General features: G+C 42.9%; 27 non-coding genes across 27 annotated transcripts; 13 read left to right on the top strand and 14 right to left on the bottom strand.

The window, feature by feature from the left end:
* Nucleotides 1–387: 387 nt before the first annotated feature.
* AC3HAE_031422 (transfer RNA serine (anticodon GCU)) lies at nucleotides 388–469 on the bottom strand. The gene has a single exon. It is a non-coding gene; the product is annotated as a tRNA-Ser (tRNA).
* A 159-nt stretch (nucleotides 470–628) lies between these two features.
* On the bottom strand, nucleotides 629–700 carry AC3HAE_031410 (transfer RNA glutamine (anticodon CUG)). The gene has a single exon. It is a non-coding gene; the product is annotated as a tRNA-Gln (tRNA).
* A 451-nt stretch (nucleotides 701–1,151) lies between these two features.
* On the bottom strand, nucleotides 1,152–1,223 carry AC3HAE_031398 (transfer RNA glutamine (anticodon CUG)). Its single transcript has one exon. It is a non-coding gene; the product is annotated as a tRNA-Gln (tRNA).
* A 136-nt stretch (nucleotides 1,224–1,359) lies between these two features.
* AC3HAE_031450 (transfer RNA glycine (anticodon UCC)) lies at nucleotides 1,360–1,431 on the top strand. The gene has a single exon. It is a non-coding gene; the product is annotated as a tRNA-Gly (tRNA).
* Nucleotides 1,432–2,091: 660 nt separating this feature from the next.
* AC3HAE_031386 (transfer RNA serine (anticodon GCU)) lies at nucleotides 2,092–2,173 on the bottom strand. The gene has a single exon. It is a non-coding gene; the product is annotated as a tRNA-Ser (tRNA).
* Nucleotides 2,174–2,332: 159 nt separating this feature from the next.
* AC3HAE_031374 (transfer RNA glutamine (anticodon CUG)) lies at nucleotides 2,333–2,404 on the bottom strand. Its single transcript has one exon. It is a non-coding gene; the product is annotated as a tRNA-Gln (tRNA).
* Nucleotides 2,405–2,574: 170 nt separating this feature from the next.
* Nucleotides 2,575–2,646, top strand: AC3HAE_031449 (transfer RNA glycine (anticodon UCC)). The gene has a single exon. It is a non-coding gene; the product is annotated as a tRNA-Gly (tRNA).
* A 417-nt stretch (nucleotides 2,647–3,063) lies between these two features.
* AC3HAE_031447 (transfer RNA glycine (anticodon UCC)) lies at nucleotides 3,064–3,135 on the top strand. The gene has a single exon. It is a non-coding gene; the product is annotated as a tRNA-Gly (tRNA).
* A 381-nt stretch (nucleotides 3,136–3,516) lies between these two features.
* Nucleotides 3,517–3,588, top strand: AC3HAE_031446 (transfer RNA glycine (anticodon UCC)). The gene has a single exon. It is a non-coding gene; the product is annotated as a tRNA-Gly (tRNA).
* Nucleotides 3,589–3,795: 207 nt separating this feature from the next.
* On the bottom strand, nucleotides 3,796–3,877 carry AC3HAE_031362 (transfer RNA serine (anticodon GCU)). Its single transcript has one exon. It is a non-coding gene; the product is annotated as a tRNA-Ser (tRNA).
* A 159-nt stretch (nucleotides 3,878–4,036) lies between these two features.
* AC3HAE_031350 (transfer RNA glutamine (anticodon CUG)) lies at nucleotides 4,037–4,108 on the bottom strand. The gene has a single exon. It is a non-coding gene; the product is annotated as a tRNA-Gln (tRNA).
* Nucleotides 4,109–4,278: 170 nt separating this feature from the next.
* AC3HAE_031444 (transfer RNA glycine (anticodon UCC)) lies at nucleotides 4,279–4,350 on the top strand. Its single transcript has one exon. It is a non-coding gene; the product is annotated as a tRNA-Gly (tRNA).
* Nucleotides 4,351–7,679: 3,329 nt separating this feature from the next.
* On the top strand, nucleotides 7,680–7,751 carry AC3HAE_031443 (transfer RNA glycine (anticodon UCC)). Its single transcript has one exon. It is a non-coding gene; the product is annotated as a tRNA-Gly (tRNA).
* Nucleotides 7,752–8,133: 382 nt separating this feature from the next.
* Nucleotides 8,134–8,205, top strand: AC3HAE_031442 (transfer RNA glycine (anticodon UCC)). Its single transcript has one exon. It is a non-coding gene; the product is annotated as a tRNA-Gly (tRNA).
* Nucleotides 8,206–8,412: 207 nt separating this feature from the next.
* On the bottom strand, nucleotides 8,413–8,494 carry AC3HAE_031338 (transfer RNA serine (anticodon GCU)). Its single transcript has one exon. It is a non-coding gene; the product is annotated as a tRNA-Ser (tRNA).
* Nucleotides 8,495–8,653: 159 nt separating this feature from the next.
* Nucleotides 8,654–8,725, bottom strand: AC3HAE_031326 (transfer RNA glutamine (anticodon CUG)). Its single transcript has one exon. It is a non-coding gene; the product is annotated as a tRNA-Gln (tRNA).
* A 170-nt stretch (nucleotides 8,726–8,895) lies between these two features.
* AC3HAE_031440 (transfer RNA glycine (anticodon UCC)) lies at nucleotides 8,896–8,967 on the top strand. Its single transcript has one exon. It is a non-coding gene; the product is annotated as a tRNA-Gly (tRNA).
* A 209-nt stretch (nucleotides 8,968–9,176) lies between these two features.
* Nucleotides 9,177–9,248, bottom strand: AC3HAE_031650 (transfer RNA glutamine (anticodon CUG)). Its single transcript has one exon. It is a non-coding gene; the product is annotated as a tRNA-Gln (tRNA).
* A 136-nt stretch (nucleotides 9,249–9,384) lies between these two features.
* On the top strand, nucleotides 9,385–9,456 carry AC3HAE_031439 (transfer RNA glycine (anticodon UCC)). Its single transcript has one exon. It is a non-coding gene; the product is annotated as a tRNA-Gly (tRNA).
* Nucleotides 9,457–9,838: 382 nt separating this feature from the next.
* AC3HAE_031438 (transfer RNA glycine (anticodon UCC)) lies at nucleotides 9,839–9,910 on the top strand. The gene has a single exon. It is a non-coding gene; the product is annotated as a tRNA-Gly (tRNA).
* Nucleotides 9,911–10,853: 943 nt separating this feature from the next.
* Nucleotides 10,854–10,925, bottom strand: AC3HAE_031638 (transfer RNA glutamine (anticodon CUG)). The gene has a single exon. It is a non-coding gene; the product is annotated as a tRNA-Gln (tRNA).
* A 136-nt stretch (nucleotides 10,926–11,061) lies between these two features.
* Nucleotides 11,062–11,133, top strand: AC3HAE_031437 (transfer RNA glycine (anticodon UCC)). Its single transcript has one exon. It is a non-coding gene; the product is annotated as a tRNA-Gly (tRNA).
* A 382-nt stretch (nucleotides 11,134–11,515) lies between these two features.
* Nucleotides 11,516–11,587, top strand: AC3HAE_031436 (transfer RNA glycine (anticodon UCC)). The gene has a single exon. It is a non-coding gene; the product is annotated as a tRNA-Gly (tRNA).
* A 207-nt stretch (nucleotides 11,588–11,794) lies between these two features.
* Nucleotides 11,795–11,876, bottom strand: AC3HAE_031562 (transfer RNA serine (anticodon GCU)). The gene has a single exon. It is a non-coding gene; the product is annotated as a tRNA-Ser (tRNA).
* An 888-nt stretch (nucleotides 11,877–12,764) lies between these two features.
* Nucleotides 12,765–12,836, top strand: AC3HAE_031433 (transfer RNA glycine (anticodon UCC)). The gene has a single exon. It is a non-coding gene; the product is annotated as a tRNA-Gly (tRNA).
* Nucleotides 12,837–13,738: 902 nt separating this feature from the next.
* On the bottom strand, nucleotides 13,739–13,810 carry AC3HAE_031441 (transfer RNA glutamine (anticodon CUG)). The gene has a single exon. It is a non-coding gene; the product is annotated as a tRNA-Gln (tRNA).
* Nucleotides 13,811–14,261: 451 nt separating this feature from the next.
* On the bottom strand, nucleotides 14,262–14,333 carry AC3HAE_031319 (transfer RNA glutamine (anticodon CUG)). The gene has a single exon. It is a non-coding gene; the product is annotated as a tRNA-Gln (tRNA).
* Nucleotides 14,334–17,242: the final 2,909 nt, after the last annotated feature.

Genomic DNA, 17,242 nt, shown 5'->3' with positions numbered 1-17,242 from the left:
TGAACAACACCCTTCATGTCCAGAGTTGTCCTTGGTAGATCAACAGCAAACTAGGTTCCAACGAGATATGAGATTGGGACGGGTGATTAAGGGTACAGTTTGAGTCCTGGTAGCATTGGTGGTATAGTGGTGAGCATAGCTCACCACTATATTGACCCGGTTCGATTCCCGGCCAATGCAACTTTATCATTTTACCGATGCCAAAGCGAGTTTGGACTTTCAAGATCAATATCTGGATTTATTTTGCGGCGTCAAGGACTGCCACATGACGAGGATTCATCACATGTTCTACATGGTGCATGTAGAACAATGGTGCAAAATGACCAAGATCCATCATATTTTCTACATGAAGTGGAACTTGATGCACTTGTGTAAGCATGGTTAAAACGATGAGGATGGGATTCGAACCCACGCGTGCAGAGCACAATGGATTAGCAGTCCATCACCTTAACCACTCGGCCACCCCATCAGCTTACATCACTGTAAATGCTTTGAATTTTTCCCGAAAGGTGGTCTAGACTACATATGGGCCAAGGAGAAATTTGAAAAAGTGTTTAAAGTTTAGGTATTGAAAAATGCATGAGGGGATACAGCGTAGAGCTGTCTTCTGAAGCTACACTGCTCTAACAGGTTCCACCGAGATTTGAACTCGGATCGCTGGATTCAGAGTCCAGAGTGCTAACCGTTACACCATGGAACCACGCAAGTTACGCCGTGGAAACATATCGTTAACAATAGTTTTAATAGAGCGTCCATAGCCGCCTTCCAGGCAGTTTCTGTTTAGTCTAAACATAAGTGAAACTGAAAGATGTAGCCGCTCCACCGAGATTTGAGTTGGTGCTCGATGATTCCGAGTAAATTTTTTATGTGGCATTGGTGGTATAGTGGTGAGCATAGCTGCCTTCCAAGCAGTTGACCCGGGTTAGATTCTCGGCCAATGCATTGGTGTCAATGTTTCAACGTCCCAGGGATTGAGTTGACTTTGGAAATCAGATTGTGGATTAGTTTTTCTGTGAAGATTGTGCTCTAGACTACTTTTCACTGAATCAAAACAAAACGCTGTTCAGACCATTGAGAATGAACAATATCCTCGGTGAAATACCGATGAGAGAAAGAACACAGGTATGACGCCTGCAGTTACACTCTCAAACAGGTTCCACCGAGAATTGAACTCGGATCGCTGGATTCAGAGTCCAGAGTGCTAACCATTACACCATGGAACCACACCAACCGCAATAGTTTCTATAGAGTGTCCTTTGCTCTTTAGACTAAATATAAGGGAAAATGAAAAAATTGAAGCGTTCCACAGATATTTGAGTTTGGGTGCGATGATTTCCGAGTATTTTCCATGTGGATGATGCATTGGTGGTATAGTGGTGAGCATAGCTGCCTTCCAAGCAGTTGACCCGGGTTAGATTCCCGGCCAATGCATTGCCTTCCATTTTCCAGTGCCACAGGGATTCAGGACTTTTGAAATCAGTGTCTGGATTTTCTTTTCGGTAAAGATTGTGCTCTAGACTACATTTAGGTGAAACGGAAGTATTTAACAGTGGTTCAGACCACAGAGAATGAACAAGACCCTTGCTTCAGCGAGTGAGAACTTTCAAGATCAGTGTCTGGATTTTTTTGCGGTAAAGGTTGTGCTCTAGACTACATCTAAGTGAAACGGAAAAATTGAACAGTTGTTCAGACCATAGAGAATGAACAACACCCTTCATGTCCAGAGTTGTCCTTGGTAGATCAACAGCAAACTAGGTTCCAACGAGATATGAGATTGGGACGGGTGATTAAGGGTACAGTTTGAGTCCTGGTAGCATTGGTGGTATAGTGGTGAGCATAGCTGCCTTCCAAGCAGTTGACCCGGTTCGATTCCTGGCCAATGCAACTTTATCATTTTACCGATGCCAAAGCGAGTTTGGACTTTCAAGATCAATATCTGGATTTATTTTGCGGCGTCAAGGACTGCCACATGACGAGGATTCATCACATGTTCTACATGGTGCATGTAGAACAATGGTGCAAAATGACCAAGATCCATCATATTTTCTACATGAAGTGGAACTTGATGCACTTGTGTAAGCATGGTTAAAACGATGAGGATGGGATTCGAACCCACGTGTGCAGAGCACAATGGATTAGCAGTCCATCACCTTAACCACTCGGCCACCCCATCAGCTTACATCACTGTAAATGCTTTGAATTTTTCCCGAAAGGTGGTCTAGACTACATATGGGCCAAGGAGAAATTTGAAAAAGTGTTTAAAGTTTAGGTATTGAAAATTGCATGAGGGGATACAGCGTAGAGCTGTCTTCTGAAGCTACACTGCTCTAACAGGTTCCACCGAGATTTGAACTCGGATCGCTGGATTCAGAGTCCAGAGTGCTAACCGTTACACCATGGAACCACGCAAGTTACGCCGTGGAAACATATCGTTAACAATAGTTTTAATAGAGCGTCCATAGCCGCCTTCCAGGCAGTTTCTGTTTAGTCTAAACATAAGTGAAACTGAAAGATGTAGCCGCTCCACCGAGATTTGAGTTGGTGCTCGATGATTCCGAGTAAATTTTTGATGTGGCGTTGGTGGTATAGTGGTGAGCATAGCTGCCTTCCAAGCAGTTGACCCGGGTTCGATTCCCGGCCAATGCATTGGTGTCAATGTTTCAACGTCCCAGGGATTGAGTTGACTTTGGAAATCAGATTGTGGATTAGTTTTTCTGTGAAGATTGTGCTCTAGACTACTTTTCACTGAATCAAAACAAAACGCTGTTCAGACCATTGAGAATGAACAATATCCTCGGTGAAATACCGATGAGAGAAAGAACACAGGTATGACGCCTGCAGTTACGCTCTCAAATAGGTTCCACTGAGATTTGAACTCGGATCGCTGGAATCAGAGTCCAGAGTGCTAACCATTACACCATGGAACCACGCCAACCGCAATAGTTTCTATAGATTGTCCTTTGCTCTTTAGACTAAATATAAGGGAAAATGAAAAAATTGAAGCGTTCCACAGATATTTGAGTTTGGGTGCGATGATTTCTGAGTATTTTCCATGTGGATGATGCATTGGTGGTATAGTGGTGAGCATAGCTGCCTTCCAAGCAGTTGACCCGGGTTCGATTCCCGGCCAATGCATTGCCTTCCATTTTCCAGTGCCACAGGGATTCAGGACTTTTGAAATCAGTGTCTGGATTTTTTTTCGGTAAAGATTGTGCTCTAGACTACATTTAGGTGAAACGGAAGTATTTAACAGTGGTTCAGACCACAGAGAATGAACAAGACCCTTGCTTCAGCGAGTGAGAACTTTCAAGATCAGTGTCTGGATTTTTTTGCGGTAAAGGTTGTGCTCTAGACTACATCTAAGTGAAACGGAAAAATTGAACAGTTGTTCAGACCATAGAGAATGAACAACACCCTTCATGTCCAGAGTTGTCCTTGGTAGATCAACAGCAAACTAGGTTCCAACGAGATATGAGATTGGGACGGGTGATTAAGGGTACAGTTTGAGTCCTGGTAGCATTGGTGGTATAGTGGTGAGCATAGCTGCCTTCCAAGCAGTTGACCCGGGTTCGATTCCCGGCCAATGCATCTTTATCATTTTACCGATGCCAAAGCGAGTTTGGACTTTCAAGATCAATATCTGGATTTATTTTGCGGCGTCAAGGACTGCCACATGACGAGGATTCATCACATGTTCTACATGGTGCATGTAGAACAATGGTGCAAAATGACCAAGATCCATCATATTTTCTACATGAAGTGGAACTTGATGCACTTGTGTAAGCATGGTTAAAACGATGAGGATGGGATTCGAACCCACGCGTGCAGAGCACAATGGATTAGCAGTCCATCACCTTAACCACTCGGCCACCCCATCAGCTTTCATCACTGTAAATGCTTTGAATTTTTCCCGAAAGGTGGTCTAGACTACATATGGGCCAAGGAGAAATTTGAAAAAGTGTTTAAAGTTTAGGTATTGAAAAATGCATGAGGGGATACAGCGTAGAGCTGTCTTCTGAAGCTACACTGCTCTAACAGGTTCCACCGAGATTTGAACTCGGATCGCTGGATTCAGAGTCCAGAGTGCTAACCGTTACACCATGGAACCACGCAAGTTACGCCGTGGAAACATATCGTTAACAATAGTTTTAATAGAGCGTCCATAGCCGCCTTCCAGGCAGTTTCTGTTTAGTCTAAACATAAGTGAAACTGAAAGATGTAGCCGCTCCACCGAGATTTGAGTTGGTGCTCGATGATTCCGAGTAAATTTTTGATGTGGCATTGGTGGTATAGTGGTGAGCATAGCTGCCTTCCAAGCAGTTGACCCGGGTTCGATTCCCGGCCAATGCATTGGTGTCAATGTTTCAACGTCCCAGGGATTGAGTTGACTTTGGAAATCAGATTGTGGATTAGTTTTTCTGTGAAGATTGTGCTCTAGACTACTTTTCACTGAATCAAAACAAAACGCTGTTCAGACCATTGAGAATGAACAATATCCTCGGTGAAATACCGATGAGAGAAAGAACACAGGTATGACGCCTGCAGTTACACTCTCAAATAGGTTCCACCGAGATTTGAACTCGGATCGCTGGATTCAGAGTCCAGAGTGCTAACCATTACACCAAGTAATGCAAGTCTAGGTCTTGTACACAACCATAGACATAAGATGTCATCTTGTGAGATTCTCTCTATGCGCCCCTCTGCTACAATTGGTCCTGGTTCCTTCTACTCAGTAATGCTATATCGCCCACCAGGACCTTATTCTTCTTTTCTGGATGAGTTCTCTGATTTTCTCTCTGACCTCGTGACCCATATGGATAACATCATCATTTTTGGCGACTTTAATATACGTGTTAACCATAAAACTGATCCACTGACCAAAGCCTTTACTTCTTTAATAGATACTTTTGGTTTTGTTCAGCTGGTCCATGAACCAACGCACTCTAATGGTAACACACTGGACCTTGTACTCACACGTGGTATTAGCGTCTCCGACCTGTCAGTTCTGTCATATCCTTCAGCATTTTCGGATCACTGCCTCATTAAATTCAGAGTTGACCTGTTTCATCAGCGATCAAACCATACTGACACCTTTAGTAGCCGCCGAATTGATGATTCCACCATTGACAAGCTTGCTGCTCTGCTCCCCGTCTCTCTTGCCTCTCTGCCAGAACAATCTGCTTCTCTTGATGACCTCACAAATGATTTTAATTCAATCCTCAGTACCACGCTTGACTCTGTTGCGCCCCTCCGCATAAAAACGCGTCGCTCCAGAAAACCTTCTCCCTGGTTCAATGATACCACTCGTGCACAAAAACGCATTTGTAGAAAACTGGAACGCAAATGGCGCTCATCCAAACTTGAGGTCTTCCGATTAGCTTGGAGTGACAGTCTTCAGGACTACAAACGCATGCTCTCCGCTGCCAGAACATCTTATCTGTCATCTCTTATTAACAATAACAAAAATAATCCGAAATTTTTATTCAACACTGTTGCTAGCCTCACTCGCCAACCACCTCCAGAAAATAGCTCTTCATTTACTGCTGACGATTTCCTTCACTTCCTTAATGGCAAAATCTCCTGTATTAGAGATGAAATTGGCAGCCATCTACTCAGGAAGGGTCCAGAGCCCTCTTCTAGCCCAGTAAGAATCCTAGATGAGACTCTGACACTCTGGAATTTTGAGTCAATTTCTCTAGATGTGTTTTCTAGGATAGTGCTTTCATCTAAACCAACAACCTGTTTATATGACCCACTACCTACAAAATTAATTAAAGTACTTCTTCCTATCCTAGGCACCCCCATACTCAACATTATAAACAGGTCCCTGTCATCTGGCATTGTCCCTAACACTCTCAAAGCTGCCGTGATCAAACCACTACTCAAAAAACCTTCCCTAGACCCTGAAGTTTTGAATAATTTTAGACCAATCTCACACCTACCTTTCATCTCCAAAGTTCTTGAAAGGATAGTTTCAAGTCAGCTAATTGATCACCTTTCACGCAACAGCCTCTGTGACCCTTTTCAATCAGGTTTTAGATCACTTCACAGTACTGAGACCGCTCTCACTAAAGTAACCAATGACCTTCTCCTTGCATCAGACTCCAATTCTTCTTCCCTCCTCATTCTCCTGGATCTAAGCGCAGCATTCGATACTGTTGATCATACCATTTTATTAGACCGTTTATCCAACTACGTAGGCATCCGCGGTACTGCACTCTCCTGGTTAAAATCATATCTGAGCGACAGAAGGCATTGTGTCTCATATAACAACACTACATCCGAATCCTCCTCAGTGCAGTTTGGTGTTCCACAAGGTTCTGTCTTGGGTCCCTTGCTTTTTGGCATTTACTTACTCCCCCTTGGTGAAGTATTTCGTAGATTTGGCATTAACTACCACTGTTACGCAGATGACACGCAGATTTACATACCAATTACACCCGACGATCACTCCCATCTTGCAAATCTTGAATCCTGCTTAGCTGCTGTCACTGACTGGATGTCACAAAACTTCTTACGTTTGAATGCAAGCAAAACTGAAATATTAGTCGTAGGCCCAACCAACCAACTACCACTCCTCACCGACCTTAGGCTAAACATTGATGGCTGTATTATCACTCCACACCATACAGTTAAAAACCTCGGCGTGACCTTTGATTCCACCTTGTCTTTTGACAGACACATCAGGGAAATCACCCAGACAGCATTTTTTCATCTCCGTAACATTTCAAAGATCCGTCCTCTCCTAAGTACCTCAGACACAGAGATTTTGGTTCATGCTTTTGTTTCATCCAGATTAGACTACTGTAATATTCTCTTTTCCGGCCTACCACACCGTAGCACACACAAATTACAACTTGTCCAAAATACAGCTGCCAGAATACTCACCAAAACTAGGAAATTTGATCATATAACCCCAGTTCTAATCTCACTCCATTGGCTCCCAATCAAATCCAGATCAGATTTCAAATTACTCCTACTGGCCTACAAATCCCTACATGGACTTGCACCTCCATACCTGTCACACCTACTCATCCCATACACTCCCACACGTGCCCTCCGCTCACAGAATGGCAACTACCTAATGGTCCCCAAAGTTAACAAAAAATCAGCAGGCGGAAGAGCATTTTCCCACCGTGCCCCACTCCTCTGGAACCGGCTCCCGCAATCAGTTAGAGATGCAGATTCCATAACCATTTTCAAATCCAGACTAAAGACCCATCTATTTTCTCAAACATACGGTATACCCTGATAGCACGTTTTATTTCTGTTCTGTTGTTTGTCTTTGCTTCATTTTTGTTCTTTGTTTCGTGTCACTATCGTCACTGTTTCTGTTGTTGTTGTTGTTGTTGTTGTTGTTGTTGTTGTTGTTGTTGTTGTTGTTGTCGTTGTTGTTGATGCTGTTCTGTCATGTTGGCCTAATTGTCATCTCTAATTCTCTCTTCTGTGTGTGTTGTCCTGTAAAGTGTTCTGAGACCATGTTTTGGTGATTTTACACTTTAAATAAAGGTGAATTGAATTGAATTGAATACACCATGGAACCACACCAACCGCAATAGTTTCTATAGAGTGTCCTTTGCTCTTTAGACTAAATATAAGGGAAAATGAAAAAATTGAAGCTTTCCACAGATATTTGAGTTTGGGTGCGATGATTTCCGAGTAATTTCTATGGGTATGATGCATTGGTGGTATAGTGGTGAGCATAGCTGCCTTCCAAGCAGTTGACCCGGGTTCGATTCCCGGGCAATGCATGGCTTTCCATTTTCCAGTGCCACAGGGATTCAGGACTTTTGAAATCAGTGTCTGGATTTTCTTTTCGGTAAAGATTGTGCTCTAGACTACATTTAGGTGAAACGGAAGTATTTAACAGTGGTTCAGACCACAGAGAATGAACAAGACCCTTGCTTCAGGGAGTGAGAACTTTCAAGATCAGTGTCTGGATTTTTTTGCGGTAAAGGTTGTGCTCTAGACTACATCTAAGTGAAACGGAAAAATTGAACAGTTGTTCAGACCATAGAGAATGAACAACACCCTTCATGTCCAGAGTTGTCCTTGGTAGATCAACAGCAAACTAGGTTCCAACGAGATATGAGATTGGGACGGGTGATTAAGGGTACAGTTTGAGTCCTGGTAGCAGTGGTGGTATAGTGGTGAGCATAGCTGCCTTCCAAGCAGTTGACCCGGGTTCGATTCCCGGCCAATGCATCTTTATCATTTTACCGATGCCAAAGCGAGTTTGGACTTTCAAGATCAATATCTGGATTTATTTTGCGGCGTCAAGGACTGCCACATGACGAGGATTCATCACATGTTCTACATGGTGCATGTAGAACAATGGTGCAAAATGACCAAGATCCATCATATTTTCTACATGAAGTGGAACTTGATGCACTTGTGTAAGCATGGTTAAAACGATGAGGATGGGATTCGAACCCACGCGTGCAGAGCACAATGGATTAGCAGTCCATCACCTTAACCACTCGGCCACCCCATCAGCTTTCATCACTGTAAATGCTTTGAATTTTTCCCGAAAGGTGGTCTAGACTACATATGGGCCAAGGAGAAATTTGAAAAAGTGTTTAAAGTTTAGGTATTGAAAAATGCATGAGGGGATACAGCGTAGAGCTGTCTTCTGAAGCTACACTGCTCTAACAGGTTCCACCGAGATTTGAACTCGGATCGCTGGATTCAGAGTCCAGAGTGCTAACCGTTACACCATGGAACCACGCAAGTTACGCCGTGGAAACATATCGTTAACAATAGTTTTAATAGAGCGTCCATAGCCGCCTTCCAGGCAGTTTCTGTTTAGTCTAAACATAAGTGAAACTGAAAGATGTAGCCGCTCCACCGAGATTTGAGTTGGTGCTCGATGATTCCGAGTAAATTTTTGATGTGGCATTGGTGGTATAGTGGTGAGCATAGCTGCCTTCCAAGCAGTTGACCCGGGTTAGATTCCCGGCCAATGCATTGGTGTCAATGTTTCAAAGTCCCAGGGATTGAGTTGACTTTGGAAATCAGATTGTGGATTAGTTTTTCTGTGAAGATTGTGCTCTAGACTACTTTTCACTGAATCAAAACAAAACGCTGTTCAGACCATTGAGAATGAACAATATCGTCGGTGAAATACCGATGAGAGAAAGAACACAGGTATGACGCCTGCAGTTACACTCTCAAATAGGTTCCACCGAGATTTGAACTCGGATCGCTGGATTCAGAGTCCAGAGTGCTAACCATTACACCATGGAACCACACCAACCGCAATAGTTTCTATAGAGTGTCCTTTGCTCTTTAGACTAAATATAAGGGAAAATGAAAAAATTGAAGCGTTCCACAGATATTTGAGTTTGGGTGCGATGATTTCCGAGTAATTTCCATGGGTATGATGCATTGGTGGTATAGTGGTGAGCATAGCTGCCTTCCAAGCAGTTGACCCGGGTTCGATTCCCGGCCAATGCATTGCTTTCCATTTTCCAGTGCCACAGGGATTCAGGACTTTTGAAATCAGTGTCTGGATTTTCTTTTCGGTAAAGATTGTGCTCTAGACTACATTTAGGTGAAACGGAAGTATTTAACAGTGGTTCAGACCACAGAGAATGAACAAGACCCTTGCTTCAGCGAGTGAGAACTTTCAAGATCAGTGTCTGGATTTTTTTGCGGTAAAGGTTGTGCTCTAGACTACATCTAAGTGAAACGGAAAAATTGAAAAGTTGTTCAGACCATAGAGAATGAACAACACCCTTCATGTCCAGAGTTGTCCTTGGTAGATCAACAGCAAACTAGGTTCCAACGAGATATGAGATTGGGACGGGTGATTAAGGGTACAGTTTGAGACCTGGTAGCATTGGTGGTATAGTGGTGAGCATAGCTGCCTTCCAAGCAGTTGACCCGGGTTCGATTCCCGGCCAATGCATCTTTATCATTTTACCGATGCCAAAGCGAGTTTGGACTTTCAAGATCAATATCTGGATTTATTTTGCGGCGTCAAGGACTGCCACATGATGAGGATTCATCACATGTTCTACATGGTGCATGTAGAACAATGGTGCAAAATGACCAAGATCCATCATATTTTCTACATGAAGTGGAACTTGATGCACTTGTGTAAGCATGGTTAAAATGATGATGATGGGATTCGAACCCACGCGTGCAGAGCACAATGGATTAGCAGCCCATCACCTTAACCACTCGGCCACCCCATCAGCTTGCATCACTGTAAATGCTTTGAATTTTTCCCGAAAGGTGGTCTAGACTACATATGGGCCAAGGAGAAATTTGAAAAAGTGTTTAAAGTTTAGGTATTGAAAAATGCATGAGGGGAAACAGCGTAGAGCTGTCTTCTGAAGCTACACTGCTCTAACAGGTTCCACTGAGATTTGAACTCGGATCGCTGGATTCAGAGTCCAGAGTGCTAACCGTTACACCATGGAACCATTCAATTTAGGCCGTGGAACCATATCATTAACAATAGTTTTAATAGAGCGTCCATAGCTGCCTTCCAGGCAGTTTCTGTTTAGTCTAAACATAAGTGAAACTGAAAGATGTAGCCGCTCCACCGAGATTTGAGTTTGTGCTCGATGATTCCGAGTAGATTTTTGTTGTGGCATTGGTGGTATAGTGTATAGATTCCCGGCCAATGCATTGGTGTCAATTTTTCAATGTCCCAGGGATTGAGTTGACTTTGGAAATCAGATTGTGGATTAGTTTTTCTGTGAAGATTGTGCTCTAGACTACTTTTCACTGAATCAAAACAAAACGCAACCGTGGTTCAGACCATCGAGAATGAACAATATCCTCGGTGAAATACCGATGAGAGAAAGAACACAGGTATGACGCCTGCAGTTACGCTCTCAAATAGGTTCCACCGAGATTTGAACTCGGATCGCTGGATTCAGAGTCCAGAGTGCTAACCATTACACCATGGAACCACGCCAACCGCAATAGTTTCTATAGAGTGTCCTTTGCTCTTTAGACTAAATATAAGGGAAAATGAAAAAATTGAAGCGTTCCACAGATATTTGAGTTTGGGTGCGATGATTTCTGAGTATTTTCCATGTGGATGATGCATTGGTGGTATAGTGGTGAGCATAGCTGCCTTCCAAGCAGTTGACCCGGGTTCGATTCCCGGCCAATGCATTGCCATCCATTTTCCAGTGCCACAGGGATTCAAGACTTTTGAAATCAGTGTCTGGATTTTCTTTTCGGTAAAGATTGTGCTCTAGACTACATTTAGGTGAAACGGAAGTATTTAACAGTGGTTCAGACCACAGAGAATGAACAAGACCCTTGCTTCAGCGAGTGAGAACTTTCAAGATCAGTGTCTGGATTTTTTTGCGGTAAAGGTTGTGCTCTAGACTACATCTAAGTGAAACGGAAAAATTGAACAGTTGTTCAGACCATAGAGAATGAACAACACCCTTCATGTCCAGAGTTGTCCTTGGTAGATCAACAGCAAACTAGGTTCCAACGAGATATGAGATTGGTACGGGTGATTAAGGGTACAGTTTGAGTCCTGGTAGCATTGGTGGTATAGTGGTGAGCATAGCTGCCTTCCAAGCAGTTGACCCGGGTTCGATTCCCGGCCAATGCAACTTTATCATTTTACCGATGCCAAAGCGAGTTTGGACTTTCAAGATCAATATCTGTATTTATTTTGCGGCGTCAAGGACTGCCACATGACGAGGATTCATCACATGTTCTACATGGTGCATGTAGAACAATGGTGCAAAATGACCAAGATCCATCATATTTTCTACATGAAGTGGAACTTGATGCACTTGTGTAAGCATGGTTAAAACGATGAGGATGGGATTCGAACCCACGCGTGCAGAGCACAATGGATTAGCAGTCCATCACCTTAACCACTCGGCCACCCCATCAGCTTACATCACTGTAAATGCTTTGAATTTTTCCCGAAAGATGGTCTAGACTACATATGGGCCAAGGAGAAATTTGAAAAAGTGTTTAAAGTTTAGGTATTGAAAAATGCATGAGGGGAAACAGCGTAGAGCTGTCTTCTGAAGCTACACTGCTCTAACAGGTTCCACCGAGATTTGAACTCAGATCGCTGGATTCAGAGTCCAGCGTGCTAACCGTTACACCACGGAACCACGCAAGTTACGCCGTGGAAACATATCATTAACAATAGTTTTAATAGAGCGTCCATAGCCGCCTTCCAGGCAGTTTCTGTTTAGTCTAAACATAAGTGAAACTGAAAGATGTAGCCGCTCCACCGAGATTTGAGTTTGTGCTCGATGATTCCGAGTACATTTTTGTTGTGGCATTGGTGGTATAGTGGTGAGCATAGCTGCCTTCCAAGCAGTTGACCCTGGTTCGATTCCCGGCCAATCCATTGGTGTCAATGTCCCAGGGATTGAGTGGACTTTGAAAATCAGATTGTGGATTAGTTTTTCTGTGAAGATTGTGCTCTAGACTCCTTTTCACTGAAGCAAAACAAAACGCAACCGTGGTTCAGACCATCGAGAATGAACAATATCCTCGGTGAAATACCGATGAGAGAAAGAACACAGGTATGACGCCTGCAGTTACGCTCTCAAAAAGGTTCCACCGAGACATGAACTCGGATCGCTGGATTCAGAGTCCAGAGTGCTAACCATTACACCATGGAACCACGCCAAGCGCAATAGTTTCTATAGAGTGTCCTTTGCTCTTTAGACTAAATATAAGGGAAAATGAAAAAATTGAAGCGTTCCACAGATATTTGAGTTTGGGTGCGATGATTTCCGAGTAATTTACATGTGGATGATGCATTGGTGGTATAGTGGTGAGCATATCTGCCTTCCAAGCAGTTGACCCGGGTTCGATTCCCGGCCAATGCATTGCCTTCCAATTTCCAGTGCCACAGGGATTCAGGACTATTAAAATCAGTGTCTGGATTTTCTTTTCGGTAAAGATTGTGCTCTAGACTACATTTAGGTGAAACGGAAGTATTTAACAGTGGTTCAGACCACAGAGAATGAACAAGACCCTTGCTTCAGCGAGTGAGAACTTTCAAGATCAGTGTCTGGATTTTTTTGCGGTAAAGGTTGTGCTCTAGACTACATCTAAGTGAAACGGAAAAATTGAACAGTTGTTCAGACCATAGAGAATGAACAACACCCTTCATGTCCAGAGTTGTCCTTGGTAGATCAACAGCAAACTAGGTTCCAACGAGATATGAGATTGGGACGGGTGATTAAGGGTACAGTTTGAGTCCTGGTAGCATTGGTGGTATAGTGGTGAGCATAGCTGCCTTCCAAGCAGTTGACCCGGGTTCGATTCCCGGCAAATGCATCTTTATCATTTTACCGATGCCAAAGCGAGTTTGGACTTTCAAGATCAATATCTGGATTTATTTTGCGGCGTCAAGGACTGCCACATGATGAGGATTCATCACATGTTCTACATGGTGCATGTAGAACAATGGTGCAGAATGACCAAGATCCATCATATTTTCTACATGAAGTGGAACTTGATGCACTTGTGTAAGCATGGTTAAAACGATGAGGATGTGATTCGAACCCACGCGTGCAGAGCACAATGAATTAGCAGTCCATCACCTTAACCACTCGGCCACCCCATCAGCTTGAATCACTGTAAATGCTTTGAATTTTTCCCGAAAGGTGGTCTAGACTACATATGGGCCAAGGAGAAATTTGAAAAAGTGTTTAAAGTTTAGGTATTGAAAAATGCATGAGGGGAAACAGCGTAGAGCTGTCTTCTGAAGCTACACTGCTCTAACAGGTTCCACCGAGATTTGAACTCGGATCGCTGGATTCAGAGTCCAGAGTGCTAACCGTTACACCATGGAACCATACAAGTTACGCCGTGGAACCATATCATTAACAATAGTTTTAATAGAGCGTCCATAGCCGCCTTCCAGGCAGTTTCTGTTTAGTCTAAACATAAGTGAAACTGAAAGATGTAGCCGCTCCACCGAGATTTGAGTTGGTGCTCGATGATTCCGAGTAAATTTTCAGTGTGGAATTGGTGGTATAGTGGTGAGCATAGCTGCCTTCCAAGCAGTTGACCCGGGTTCGATTCCCGGCCAATGCATTGGTGTCAATTTTTCAATGTCCCAGGGATTGAGTTGACTTTGGAAATCAGATTGTGGATTAGTTTTTCTGTGAAGATTGTGCTCTAGACTACTTTTCACTGAATCAAAATAAAACGCGGTTCAGACCATCAAGAATGAACAATATCCTCGGTGAAATACCGATGAGAGAAAGAACACAGGTATGACGCCTGCAGTTACGCTCTCAAATAGGTTCCACCGAGATTTGAACTCGGATCGCTGGATTCAGAGTCCAGAGTGCTAACCATTACACCATGGAACCGCACCAACCGCAATAGTTTCTATACAGTGTCCTTTGCTCTTTAGACTAAATATAAGGGAAAATGAAAAAATTGAAGCGTTCCACAGATATTTGAGTTTGGGTGCGATGATTTCCGAGTAATTTTCATAAGCATGATGTATTGGTGGTATAGAGGTGAGCATAGCTGCCTTCCAAGCAGTTGACCCGGGTTCGATTCCCGGCCAATGTATGGCTTTCCATTTTCCAGTGCCACAGGGATTCAGGACTTTTGAAATCAGTGTCTGGATTTTCTTTTCGGTAAAGATTGTGCTCTAGACTACATTTAGGTGAAACGGAAGTATTTAACAGTGGTTCAGACCACAGAGAATGAACAAGACCCTTGCTTCAGCGAGTGAGAACTTTCAAGATCAGTGTCTGGATTTTTTTGCGGTAAAGGTTGTGCTCTAGACTACATCTAAGTGAAACGGAAAAATTGAACAGTTGTTCAGACCATAGAGAATGAACAACACCCTTCATGTCCAGAGTTGTCCTTGGTAGATCAACAGCAAACTAGGTTCCAACGAGATATGAGATTGGGACAGGTGATTAAAGCGCGCTGCACAGTCGCGCATGAGAACGCGCGAGCCGCACATCAGGCAAAATTGTGGTCACGTGACGGTCACGTGCCCCGCGCATGGGCTGTCGCACCGCTCTTTTTAAGGCGCATCTGATGGCTCGGATCCGCCCGATTTTTGTCACTTGGCGTATGAGCGGACAGACAGACCGGAAAAATCACAGAGAGCAAGAATGGATGATTTCGAAGGAAAAGTTGCTGAGCAAGTGCGCCTCTACAGGAGTCTGTATGATACGGATCCGATGATATCAGATCCGATGTGACACTATACATGAACAGTCACATGAACACGCCTGATTTGCAATGTTTGCAATGTCCGATTTTTCTCTACTCTATTTTTTTTTCAACGATTACAAAAAAGTTGTCTAAGCACAGGTGGTATGTGTCTGGTGATCATACTGGCTCTAGAATCTATAACTACTGGCCCATCAACTATTGTAATGTAATGTGGCCTCCGTAATAGCAGATTTAATATTGACTACGCCACTCTCGATTACAAGGGTGAGAGAGTCTTGTGCAACTATTATTTAAGCACAGGTGAGAATGCTCTTTTCAGGAGAAGACTGCATGTTCTGGCGTGTCTCAGATCCGCAACTATATATGCTTGCAGCGCGATAGTGGGCGTGAACTCACGTACGGAAAATTGCGTACGGGCGGGCAATACGCGACTGTGCGAAGTGCTTAAGGGTACAGATTGTGTCCTGGTAGCATTGGTGGAATAGTGGTGAGCATAGCTGCCTTCCAAGCAGTTAACCCGGGTTTGATTGTTCGATTATCATTTTACTGATGCCAAAGCGAGTTTGGACTTTCAAGATCAATATCTGGATTTATTTTGCGGCGTCAAGGACTGCCACATGACGAGGATTCATTACATGTTCTACCTGAAAAGAAAAATGGTGCAAAATGACCAAGATCCATCATATTTTCTACATGAAGTGGAACTTGATGCACTTGTGTAAGCATGGTTAAAACGCAGAGGATGGGATTCGATCCTACGCGTGCAGAGCACAATGGATTAGCAGTCCATCACCTTAACCACTCGGCCACCCCATCTGCTAACATCACTGTAAATGCTTTGCATTTTTTTCCGAAAGGTGGTCTAGACTACATATGGGCCAAAGAGAAATTTGAAAAAGTGTTTAAAGTTTAGGTATTGAAAATTGGATGAGGGAAAACAGCGTAGAGCTGTCTTCTGATGCTACACTGCTCTAACAGGTTCCACCGAGATTTGAACTCAGATCTCTATATTCAGACTCCAGATTGCTAACCGTTACACCATGGAACCACACCATCCGCAATAGTTTCTACAGAGTGTCCTTTGCTCTTTAGACTAAATATAAGGGAAAATGAAAAAATTGAACCGTTCCACAGATATTTGAGTTTGGGTTTGATGATTTCCGAGTTATTTGTAAGTGCATGTTGCATTGGTGGTATAGTGGTGAGCATAGCTGCCTTCCAAGCAGTTGAAAAACCTTTTAATGTTCAGGTCGTGAATTACAGTTGAGAGCCTTCTGAAGCTACACTATAAAAAAAAGGAATCAATTGCATTTAAATTTAAGTTATGCAATGTACATACCGATCTACAATTCATTAGTGATAATAAAAACACATTTCCTTTCTTTTAGACTAGAAGCCCCTTTCTTTTGAAGTAAAGGTTACCATAATTCCCTATCGCTCAAGAGGATATATCGTTAGTAACATACAACTTCAGAACACCACTGATTATTTCCGGTCAATTCATTTTTACCAAAATTAAACCAAGAAAACAATGTAATCCATCTGTAATTATTGATATGACGATGACCTTCTTCAGAGATCATCGAATTCAGGACGAAGCTCTTCTGTCTTTCTACTGCAACAGGAACATTTCACAGAGAGTAACTGTAAAAACTTGGACAACGCTTAATCCTTTTATGGAGAACCAAACAACAAATCATGTTATTATGATTCATACTACACATTATAGTATGATTTATACTATACATTATACTATCAGTATAATGTTCACATATCAAGTTCACATATCAAGTTACCTCAATGCATACAATCACAGTGCATAAATAAATGTTAAAGCAGCCATACAGATACATATCCATTGTACTTGTACATTGAACAATAATGTACAGCATGAGATTGAATTGAAAAAAAAAGTCTGCTTACAGCACAATTGCCCAAAAAAATATAACATACCATCATAGCCCTTGGAACAATAAACAGCTTTTATCCACAAAGAACACATACATAACATGACATGCATTATATATAGATATTCAAGTCTCTTTTGAGAGCTTAGGCTTCCTCCATTATATGGATTCCA

The sequence above is a fragment of the Micromesistius poutassou genome (genome assembly GCF_964030765.1).
Source record: "Micromesistius poutassou genome assembly, chromosome: 16".
In the NCBI taxonomy this organism is placed as follows: Eukaryota; Metazoa; Chordata; class Actinopteri; order Gadiformes; family Gadidae; genus Micromesistius; species Micromesistius poutassou.
Note: the sequence above shows the minus strand (reverse complement) of the source record. Positions and strands in the feature narration are given on the sequence as shown.